This window comes from Lucilia cuprina, chromosome 4 (assembly GCF_022045245.1).
Source record: "Lucilia cuprina isolate Lc7/37 chromosome 4, ASM2204524v1, whole genome shotgun sequence".
Classification (NCBI taxonomy): Eukaryota; Metazoa; Arthropoda; class Insecta; order Diptera; family Calliphoridae; genus Lucilia; species Lucilia cuprina.
Genome location: NC_060952.1, coordinates 79,252,533 through 79,264,958, shown reverse-complemented (window position 1 = coordinate 79,264,958; position 12,426 = coordinate 79,252,533).

Sequence of the window (12,426 nt, the reverse complement as noted above, 5' to 3'; positions counted from 1 at the left end):
AAAATTTTATTTTTGTTTTGGTAAACAGCTGTTTGTTTGTAATTTCTGTGTTACCACTTTATCGTTTTTTATGCCAAAATCGATTGAATTTTATATGCTGAAACAAACAATTGACAACACTGAATTTTCTTACGACATTCGAAAAACATATGAAAAATTGTCGTAACTTTTACATAGAAAATACCAACAACATAGTTATGACCATAGAAAAGGTATACATAGAACTGAAACTGAGAATGACAAAACCTAAGTCTGCCGTCAAAAACCTAAGTCGTGAGAATGTATTAGTTGAAAAATATGTAACCCAACAAACACAAACTCTTTCGTTTAAAAAGTTTTTATAATTTTGTTTGACATTATATTTCGATATTTTATGAAATAATGTTTTGAATTAGCCATTTTTATTCAATATCAGTTGACCAATGTAAGAAACATCTTCTTTAAAAATTATTCTTAATTTTAAATAAACTCTTTGTGTTTGCTGGGTTGAGTCAATATTGACACTTAAAAATTATATTAAAAAAATAAAAACGATTGAAAAATTTGTTTTTTTTTCTGAAAATGTTTTCAATAATTTTATAGGAAAAACATAACTTTTAGCAGTGTTTATTGCAGCAGCAGGGGCTATTTTGCCAAAGGAATTGTGCTAATGCTAAAATTAACGCTTGATATGAACGATTATTGTTAATTTCAAAGCAGCCCAAATGCAGTCTAAATACACCCTACACCACACTAATGGGTACGGAATTTTGTTTATGTCTTAAAGTTTGTAACACCTGCGTCGATGTAATGATGTAATCCGTCCATAAATTAGCCTATTGAACTTTTTTTGTAAGCGGTACATGCTATACAAGAATAGGGTATTTATAAAATTAGGCTCAACAAATTTTATATATACGAAATTTTGATTACATATTGTTATAATGAGTAGTACATTCATTAATTAAGCAAACATCAATCTCTTGAATATAACTTCTACATTAAAAAATACTAAATAACTTAAGTATTGCTACTTACTCGCAATGTGGTAGGGTATGATGTATTCGGATACATTCTGTACTTTCATATTTTTGTTATTTTATGTAAACAAAAATAAAAATACTCATACAATTGTATTAAATTCACACAGAACCTGTACATGTAAGAGAGTAATATTTCTTACTCTCAGTAACACTTCTATTTATTTTTCTATGGTTATGACTATTGTAGCAGCTGCTGACATACAACGCTACAACATCGATTGTAAATTGAACAATAGTGTTGTAAGATATAAAAATTACATGATCATATATTTTCTGAAGAAATAAAATTATATAAAATAATAATTATAAGAAATCAAAAATTTTATGAAAATATACTTATCACTGAAAACTTTAAATACATATAAACGACGTTTTATTAAAGTCAATTTTTAAGAAGTCCTTATGTGAGTGACTCCATATTCATCATAATTATAATAATTTTAACATTACATCATTTTAACATTACATTAGCCATATCTGTCAAGATAAAATCCAAATGAAAATAGCTGGGGAGCTAAAATTTTGCATAGATTTTTTGTTTGTTTTGCATATCGATCCACGATTTCGCCAAGCTCCTTCAGAATGGATCTTTATGTTATCCAAACGATATGTAGTAGTTATAGAAAAATATGTTGTTAGGAAGGGTATTTTAGATTCGGTTCTGTGGAAGAATATAGCACTTTAACTTGTTCCCTTTGTGTCATATCACTCATCAAATAAAAAATTTATAATTTGAAATTTTCACTTCTGTAAACAAGTAGTAAAAAAGTGAAAAAAATACAAGGAAAGTGAATAAATAAATCTTTGTTAACTAGAGTATAAAATAGTGAAAATAAAAAGAATTTGATTGGCTGACACAACCCACAAATATAAGCAGTTATTGCCACAAATATTTACATGGTGACATACATATATCAGCACATTTTTTTAAACGTCTACATACATGTATATATTTAAAAAAATACATACCTACTTACTATCTACTTACTACTTTATTTAGTAGACATATATTTTATTTATTTAAATTTAAAATTAATCAATTAAATTTAAAAATATATATAATAAATTTATATTTTTACTGAAATATTTGAATTGCTTTAATTTTAATATAAATCACTTTATTATTTTTAACAATTTTTAATTTCTTATGTATTTAATTTATTTTTAATCACCATTGAGCTAAATAAAACAAGTAAGAAAGTATAATCGGGCTTGGCCAGTTATGAATATTAAATTAGGTTTATTTTTCATAATAAAGCATTTATCTTGAAAATTACCTTGATTCCGATTTTAATAAGCAATTTATTGACGAAAAACTTATTTTATATAAGAGGCTTTATATGGAGGATAGGAGCAAATGTGGACCGATCCCGATAAAATAGGCTGGATAGATTTGAATTTATATGATATTTATATAATATATAATATTTGACTGTGCTAGATTTAATTGCAATAACAGTGCTAATAAATGAATTGCGGATATTCAAGTCACTTTCTGAAGGGGGCTTTGTGTGGGGGCAAGGGTCAAATGAAGTCCTATCATTTCGAAATTTGGCAAGGTCATCAAGAATGGCATAAAACTTAGTTGTGCGAACTTTCATTGAAGATATATTTATATTTTACATAATTATGAATTCAAAAGCCCTTTTCGGGTGGTCCAGTTGTATGATGGCTAGGTGAAATAATGGACCAATTTTAACAGTTTTCAATAGGCTTTGTCCTTGGGTCAAAGCAAACGTGTATTCCAAATTTCATCAAATTATCTTGAAAATTTTACTTTGATAACAGTGTTTACATGGACACACGGACGGACATCGTTAAATCGACTCAGAAAGTGATTCTAAGTCGATCGGTATACTTTAAGTTGGGTATAGTACAAATATTTTAATGCGTTACAAATATCAACACAAACGCATAATACCCTTCCCACTATAGTGGTGTAGGGTATAAAAATATATATTTTCATAAAAATGGTATAAAGCACACTTGAAATCTAATTCATTGAATTGAAACGAAAACAAAAAATATTAAATTATTTTATATATACTCTCTTTAACTTTCTTACATATTTTTTTTTTGTAAGCTTTTCTTATGCATTTTAAGTGGTTGCATGAAAATTATAACTATTTGCAATCATAACATTAGCGTAATGAACCATTGAATACGTTAGCAACGACAAAATACAAAAGAATGTAGAATACATGGTAGTATGTAAATATGGAACGTAAAAATTCAGATCTATATGCAAAGATTTTTGTGAGTTCATGTATGACGACATTGCAGCGTTTTGGAGAAAACATGTTAAAAAGTAAAGTCGAACAAGTTTTAAATTACAATCGTGCGTTGTCGACCCTATGATGCCCTACAATAATTATGTATATATCTTCAATTTTACGTTAAACTATTTAATATGGTGCAGTTCGAATTAAGTGTAGTTACAAGAATGACGAACGTGACTTACAAATTATTTTCATAGCCAAATTGTATAATTTAAAACAAATATTATTTTAGTGCTTTACAACCATTAGCACAAACCGAATACATCCAGTCTACTGAAATGTTGTAGGGTATAAAAAAACCTGATGATTACGACGTGTTTTTAAAATACGTGCGACAAGTACCATATGAATACTGAATGATTTTTTCGTATTTTTTTTTTTTTTTTTGAATATTGGTGGAGTATGTAAATTTGTTAACATCATGAACAAAAGTACATATATATAATTCAGTAGACTCTTATCTTAAGAAAGGTGAATTGCAAATCAGAAATGTACAAGCTGTTCTTAGCGATGAGAGGTCCATCTAAAATATAATTGTTATAATCGATATCAGTGAAGCTCAAACACATACTATCATAGTTTAATTTGTATTGATAAAGCAACAGAGAACAGAATTCAACTGAAAACAAGTATGAATGTATAGTCGAACTACACCAGTGAGTATGTTAAGAATGTGGATTATTTTCTAAATAATTAATCATTTAGTTGGGTTTTTATTAGGATATTCAAACGATTAATCGTCGATCGGTTAATCCATCAATTTTTGACGATTAATCGCTCGAATAAATGAAAATTGCCAAATTTTAAATAACGAATAAACCGAACAGAATTACGAATAAAACGAACTTTTTTATGTATTAATTCCTTAATTTCTTTTCTATAATGAAGAAAATTTATTGGATGATTTTTATAACAATACTTCAGAAACATTGTAATAAGTTGTTCTGATTTACCTACTTCTAGAAATTTTCACATGAAAATAAAAAATTTCTAATATTTGAGAAAAAACTTAATTAACAATCTTTAATAGAACTGAATTTAAAGAAGTGGAAAATTATTATATTGTGAGTTATGGGAAGAAAAATATTGCAGAAAAGAAATAATATTATCAAAAAAAAAAAAAAAAAAAAAAACATCCACTTTCCTTTTATTCGATTAACCGAATAATTTTAAATTATTCAATTATTAAACGGCCAACTTAAAACCTCAAATACTTGTTTGTCGAATAAACTGAATAAGACAAAACCCCGAAAAATTGAATACTCTAGTTTTTATGATAATTCCAGTTTATGTTTCCATATTGTTACCCAATTACGCTATAGTAGGGAGGGAATTGTGCATTTGTGCTGAAGTTCGTAACACCCAAAATATTAATCCTAAACCCGCCTTAAAGTATATTAATTAAGCTATGTCCGTCCGTCTGTCTGTCCGTATGTCCATATAAACATTGTGCGCACGCTACATGTCGCAATTTTTAAGGTAATTTGATAAAATTTTCTGGTAAAAGAAAAACTCATAACTTTTACATAAACATTAAGACTGATAATGAAATTTATATTGATCGGTTTAACTTTTGCCTCTGGATTTTCCGAATTGGACCTTTAAGCTTAAAACTACGCCAAATACACCACTTTCGACACAACTCAGATATATATAGTTAAAAACAAAATTGTAGATTTTCTAAATGCTTGGGCCTTTTTTACCCCTAACCAAAGTTAGTGATTTGGTTAGTTAGTCAGTTAGTTAGTTAGTTAGTTAGTTAGTTAGTTAGTTAGTTAGTTAGTTAGTTAGTTAGTTAGTTAGTTAGTTAGTTAGTTAGTTAGTTAGTTAGTTAGTTAGTTAGTTAGTTAGTACATTTGTTTAAAAGAGGATCAAATAAGAAGAAATACACCTAGCCCTAGAAATACACCTACTACATTCGGTCCACCAGATTAAAACACTATCCTCTGTCATATACCACTCTACAACGTGTAAAAACATGCATTTGCTTTCCCTGCAACAAAATTGATAAGTATTTTGAAAATTCGCCTAAAGTGAATAATTATACAGCGTTTTCAATCGGTTACAAAAAAAAGCTATAGAAAAAACAAAAAAATTCTAAATTTAGGATGTTTTTTATGCATTTTCATGTTGATCGATTTTGAAGGATACATACGAAATAAATATCATATTTGTAGTCCCATGAGAGCAGTTAATACTTCCTTACTGTCTGTCATTAAGTCCTATTAAACTAGGGAAACAAATGTTGACTAAACAAAGAATTTAACATGTAAAAGTGTATACCTTATGCATATTTAAGTAACAAAGCAGATTGACACAAAGGTTTTTCTTCGCTGTATTGCGCTATAAAAATATGTGTACTTATGTATATTACTAAGTAACACTTACATACATATTGGCAATTCCATGAAAAGATAAACCACGACTGAAAAAATAAAAACCTTATAACTTCTGCATTTTTAAAGATAATTCAACAAAATTTAGTATATGATCTTTTGTAGCATCAAAGACAAGGAAATTTTTGAAATCAGTCTATTTTAAACCTCGCCGTCATACAAACGGACCCGAAAATATCACATTTTAGCTCATAATTATGTTAATTATAATACTATCCCTTCAAAAATCGGCAGATCTAAAATGTTTATCAGCCTAAACCTTTATGCCGATTTTCATAGCAATTGGACTTCATTTGACTCTAGTTCCATTCAAAGTTTAATTTCAGAAAAACACTTAAACGTCGGTAACTCACTTCTAATCACTAGTATTATGATAAAATTTTGCACAAATAAGTTTTATATGAATTAAAATCACACCCTAGAAATAACTCTAGTTTTTTATTTTTATCTATAAATTGCTTAAACATGTATATTGGTCGGCCATATCCGAATACACTTTCCTACTCCTTTTAATTTGTTGAAGTGTGTATGCATATATTTCCAAAATATATATATCTTATAAACTAAAAAAATGCGAGGAGAAAAATCTGTCACATACGATATGTCACGTACGATATTTAAAGGAATGATTCCTTTTGTAAATATAGTTTAAATGAGACAGAATGATAAAATTGTTTTCCAAGTACTTCTAATTTTACAAAATCTATACCACTCTTAAGGCGTGCAAATGTCACATACAATCGTATGGAATTGCCCATATGTTCGAAATACAATTTTCAAATGCTCTTCATAGGAATATATTTAACTGCCTGAAAGTGTAAGTTTTCACAAATTTTGTTGTACTTAAGTGTAAGAAGGTGTAACTTATTGTAACAAAAAATTTAAAAAAAAAATAAAATCTTTAAAGTTGACTAACAAAATTGCAGTACATTCTTTTTTCATTTTCCGCATAATATATTCTTACAAGTACTGCAATTTAGTTGACACCTTTAACTTTACACATATTTACATATAATAACACCCTAAATTGTGTGTAAAATGGTATACAAAGAAGACCAAATTGATTTATAAAGATTTATAATACTAATTAATAATAGAATTAGTTACGTAAAGAACAATTATAAATAAGCTAATTAGTTTGTTATATATACACTTTAGAGATTTATCAAGAAAATTTCTAAGTTTTTTTAACAAAATCTGGTCAGCCTACATAATTTTGTCTAATCTTTAGTGTTTATTTAGAGGAAGATATTAAGTGTAAAAATACAGGTTAATGGAACACACATTACGATTTTTTTGTTTGCTTTGTTACTATTGTAATCAGTAAATTAAACTTTTTCTTATTTTACATGTTTACATATCTAAGTATGTATGTTTGTACGTATAAATGTATGCATATGTATATGTAAAATAACATTTGTATGTAAATGTATGTAGATTGAGTTAATTTGAAATGAGTATTTGAAATTAGATTTCATATCATTTCATATCACAAATTTCATGGTATAAGTGCAAAAATATAACGTTTTCTACAGTAATGAAGAAAAAGCAAAATAATGTTCCCAAAAAAATTATGATAAAAACAAGTAAGAAATTATAGTAGAGCTAGACCGACCATGTGTTACCCTACACCAGTAAGTATGTTAAAAATGTGAATTATTTTTTTAGGAATTAATTTGTTTTGAACTTTAATTTCAAAATATTTTTACAAATTATTGAGAGAGATTTTTTACAAGACCTATTCCTTTAAATTCTAGTAGAGGAACATTAAACTTATTTATGCAGAATTGCATCGTGTTATTAGTGTTTATAAGTGGATTTTGAAACTTAGGTAATTTTCTAAAAGGGGAGTTTGTATGGGGGATAGAATCCCATACCCCATAATTTAATAACAGTAACTTTTTCCGTTTTTTTTTGTGATATACTAAAACATTAAACATAATTATGAGCTCAAAAGCTCTATTCAGGAATACAGATATATGTATTAGGGTTATGCGGAATAATGGACCCATTTTAACCATTTTCGATATTTTTCTTCCTTGATGTCAAAACAAATCTTCAAAACTTCGACTTGTAGCGTGCGCAAAAGGGCCACACAGACAGTTTAACAGTTTGATATAGCTAAGTCGACTCAGAAAGAGGTTCTGAGTCATTGATAGGTATACTTTAAGGTAGGGCAATATTTTTAGGTGTTGCAAACATCAGTAAAAACGTATAATACCCTTGCCACTATAGTGGTGTAGAGTATAATTATAAATTTTTATGTTAAATAATTGAACTTGATCCAGACACTAAAATTAAATGCTACTGGTGTAGATTTTTTTTTAAATTTATAAAATGTAAATATGTACATGTGTGTAAGAAATGTAAGAGTGTTTGTACTTCTCAAATATCTGTTCTATACATTATTCGATTCTTTTTGAGCCAGTTCACGATTCAGTCATATTAAATTTGATACTTGGTTGGTCTATGTCTGTATGCTGGCAGTAAGTGATTTAAAACTAAGAAAACTTAGAATCCTAGTATGATCAATATATTCCTAAATATGTGAATGTCGATAAAAACAAAAGTAGAACAGTAGAAGGTGATATTAGGTTTCTAATTTAATTATATAATTTTTAAATATCTTCACAAAACTTTTGTTTCCATTAAAAGAGTATTAGCTGATATCAAAAATTTAGGAGAATAATTTGCATATTAACAAACCACGTTCATGTCGAGTTTTATTCTGACGTCAATGTTTTTAATATAAGTGATTTTTGAAACGGGGTTCTATTTCAGAGTTATGATAGGCCTGAAATAATCATTAAGTGATTTTCGGTTGGGGGCCATGTATGGGAGCTATGACCAATTGTGGACTGATCGGAAAAACATTGTTCGACAACATTAATGTAGATAAAGGCAATATTTGTGGCAAAGTTTGATATTGATACACAACTTTAAAATTTTGTGAAGATATCGACATTCCAACGGAAGTTTTTAACAATAAACGCATTTTTCGGGAAAACGTACATTTGTATGGGAGGTATATGAAATTGTGAACCGATTTTTCTGATTTTTAGCAATGTTGATCATGGTGTTGTACCTGTGACTAAATTCATCAATCTATCTGCAGTTGTTTTTATAAAAATTACAAATAAATATGTGAAAAATCGCCATTTTTCGAGGTTGTTTTAAGTTTTGACTCATAACTCTGAAACTGTTTAACCGATCTGGCTGATTTTCAATACAAAACTGCTTAGGACAATAGTGAATATTTTCTGTGAATTTTATGGAGTTCCAATGCTTTGTTTTAACATGAGCGTGTTTTATACGGACAGATGGATATATCGAGATCGACTCAGAATTTCATAAGGATCAAGAATATATATATACTTTATTAGATCAATATTTTTCAGTGTTACAAACAGAATGACAAACTTATATATACGCTCTATCAACACTGATGGTTGTGGAGGGTATAAAAATAAATGTATAAGTTACTTTACATTTATTTTTTTATTCATTGATGTTCCAGGAGAAATAGACCAACACAAATTTGGAAGCATGCGTGACCATTTCCGTTGTATGTTCTTTCATTTTATGATGAACAAATTTGAAACTTTCGATAGATTTTGCAGCAAGTTTCTCTTCTTCTTCATTAATATTTTATGACTTTAATGCTCCTCAATGGCTTCAAAATACAAGTAGATCGATGGAATTTTAAACAAATAAGGAACTGAAGTCTTCCTACAGACTTTTATGAGAATTGGTACATATATGTATGTATAAATAACCATACTCCCTATAAAAATTAGCAATGTCAATAGTAAAACCCCCATTAATGGACCTTTTTCAAATGTTACCCTGATGTTCTCATTAATATCGATATATAATAATAAAATATTTAAAATATCAAAGTTCATTTATATGGCAGTGCTTTGATGGTGGGTATAAAAGATTCGGCATAGCCGAATATAACACTCTTACTTGTTATTTCTGAATTTTCTATATTTATAAATTTTTCTATTTATACCCTACATCACTGTAGTGGGGAGGATATTATACGTTTGTGCTGATGTTTGTAACGCACCTCCCGATTCAAAGTTTTTATGCCAAAATAACGTCAAATATTCTATTATGGCACAAATAAGTTATATATAAGTATAAACGACACTGCAGATTTTCGTAAGGATCGGCCCTTATTTGACCAGCCCCCTTCCGAAAATGTCTTAAACGTCTAAAATTGACTTATAACCATTTGTACCGCAATGAAACTCAACAAAACTAACTGTTATTTAAAAATATATCCTTTTCCCAAATTTACCGAGGATCGGCCCATATTTGACCTATATAAAGCCTATATGGTCCTATCCTCATAAATTTTATCTACTTCTGCTTCAAAGTTATCTACGTAAAATTTAATCGTGTTTATAAGTGAATTTTCCCCTTCAAGTCATTTCGTGAAGGGGTGTTTGCCATTGCAAAAATTGGTACTGTCATTTAACGTTCTGTAAAACATAGTTTAGCCAATTTTTGTTGACATAATAGAACATTTAACGTTCGGGGGGTACGGTTATATGGGGGCTAGCGGACAGATTTCAATAGCGTCCGTGCAGAGAAAAGTATGTGCCAAATTTCGTCAAATAAATCTAAATCAATTCAGAAAGTGATTCTAAGCTGATTGGTTTACTTTAAGATATGTGGTACCAATATTTTTGAATGTTACAAACATCAGCACAAACGCGTAATACCCTCCCCACCAGAGAGGTGTAGGGTATAAAAAATTACAAAAATCTTGTGAAAAATTTGTATACATATTTCTGGACGTCGGTCACACATAAGTTCGGACGGAATCTACTTTCTATATCATACTTCCATACATATATATTTATTTGATTATAACATTTTTAAATTAGAAAATAATACCAATAAATCAGTTACATTCATACTTCAAAATTACATGAAGACCAATTTCCTGTGCAGTACCTAGTTACAAGACAACATAAGTAACTCGTTGTTATAGAAATAACTGCAATATGCCACTAGTAAAATAATAAACAGCATTCTGTCAGAGAATAAATGTTAGACAAGAGAAAAACTTAAAAATATATTTATACACATGTAAACATAAAAGTATGTATATATGTACATATATACATAAATATATTAAGTACATAAAACAATTGAAAGTTTTCATTATTAAATTAGAATGTAAAAACAATGTGATTGAATGTGTGTATGAAAATTAAACATTTATTTGTTTGTAAGCTTGAAAATAATATTAAATTTTATTTGTTTGCAAATCTCCAAATAAAAAAATATGTAAAAAATACATGAATGCATTAAATTGATAACCATAATTGTAAATAATATTATGTATATATAAATATATACATAAATGTATAAGTAAATCCTTGTGGTTGTTTTGGAAATTAAAAATTGTGTTTGTTTTCTATTTGTTATTTTAATAAAATAATAAAAAAATTATTTACATTAAAATATTATTTTGTTTACAAAAAAAAAATATTTAATTTTAATAATAAATAAAAAAACAATCAATATTTATTGTAAGCAAATAAATAATTGCCAGATAATTATGTGAAGGATTTTTATATTAATTGCTAGATTGTTTTATAGGTTTTAGTACTTATAGTTATTATTAAAAAACAAAACATGGAATGTGATAATCGATAAATACCGTCAAAAGATAGAACGTGATAAAAATGAGAATAAAAACATTTATTTTGAAAAATATTTTTATATATTAAAAGGGCTTAAATGTTGAAATTTACTTACAGGGACACTTTTAGATCAGTTTGTACTTACCACAATCTCTTACAAGTAATTTGAAAAATTATACAATGTTAATCGTGTAAAGAATACAGCTTATATGGCTTCACTATGTAGAAATAACGATAAATGTTTGTAACGCATGTTGGTCCTTAAAGTATACCAATCGACCTAAAATCATTATCTGAGTCGATTCAACTTTGTCCGTCCTACTGTCCGTAACTCTGTCCATCCGTCCGTGTTAACCATGTAATCAAACTACAGAGACGAATCCTTTTGAAAAAGTTTAAGATCGGTCCATACATCTGAACCCCCGAATAGGGCATGTAATCAAACTACAAGTCGCATTTTTGAAGATAATTCAATGAAATTTGGCACATGATCTTTTATGGTACAGAATACAAAATCTGTTGAAAATGTTTAACATCGTTGCATTATTTCACCTAACTCATACAACTGAACCCTACGAATAGGACTTTTAAGTTCATAATTATGTTTAACATATTCATATCTCTACAAACAGCTGTAAAACAAAACTCTATACAAACCTTGATGAACCTCATGAATTTTATAGTTATAGGAACTCATTTGACCATAGCCCTTATAAAATGCCCCTTCAAAATTTGACTTAAATGTCCACAATTTTATTTAACTATAAATGGCTTATGTATATCTGAGGCAAGGTACAATTCTACTTAAATGCTTTATTATGAAAAATGCTTTATTATAAAAGGGGACTTTGTATGGAGGCTAGAGTTAAATAAAGCCCGATCATTACCAAAATCACCAACATTCAGACTTGCACAAAACGTAGTTGTGCTAATTGTGGTAGGGATACTAAAACATTTAACATAATTTTGGGCTTAAAAGTATGTCAAGTTTCATGAAATTATCTTAAAAATTGCGACCTGCAGTTTGATTTCAAGGTCGGGTGTATTTAAGTCGATTCAGAAAATT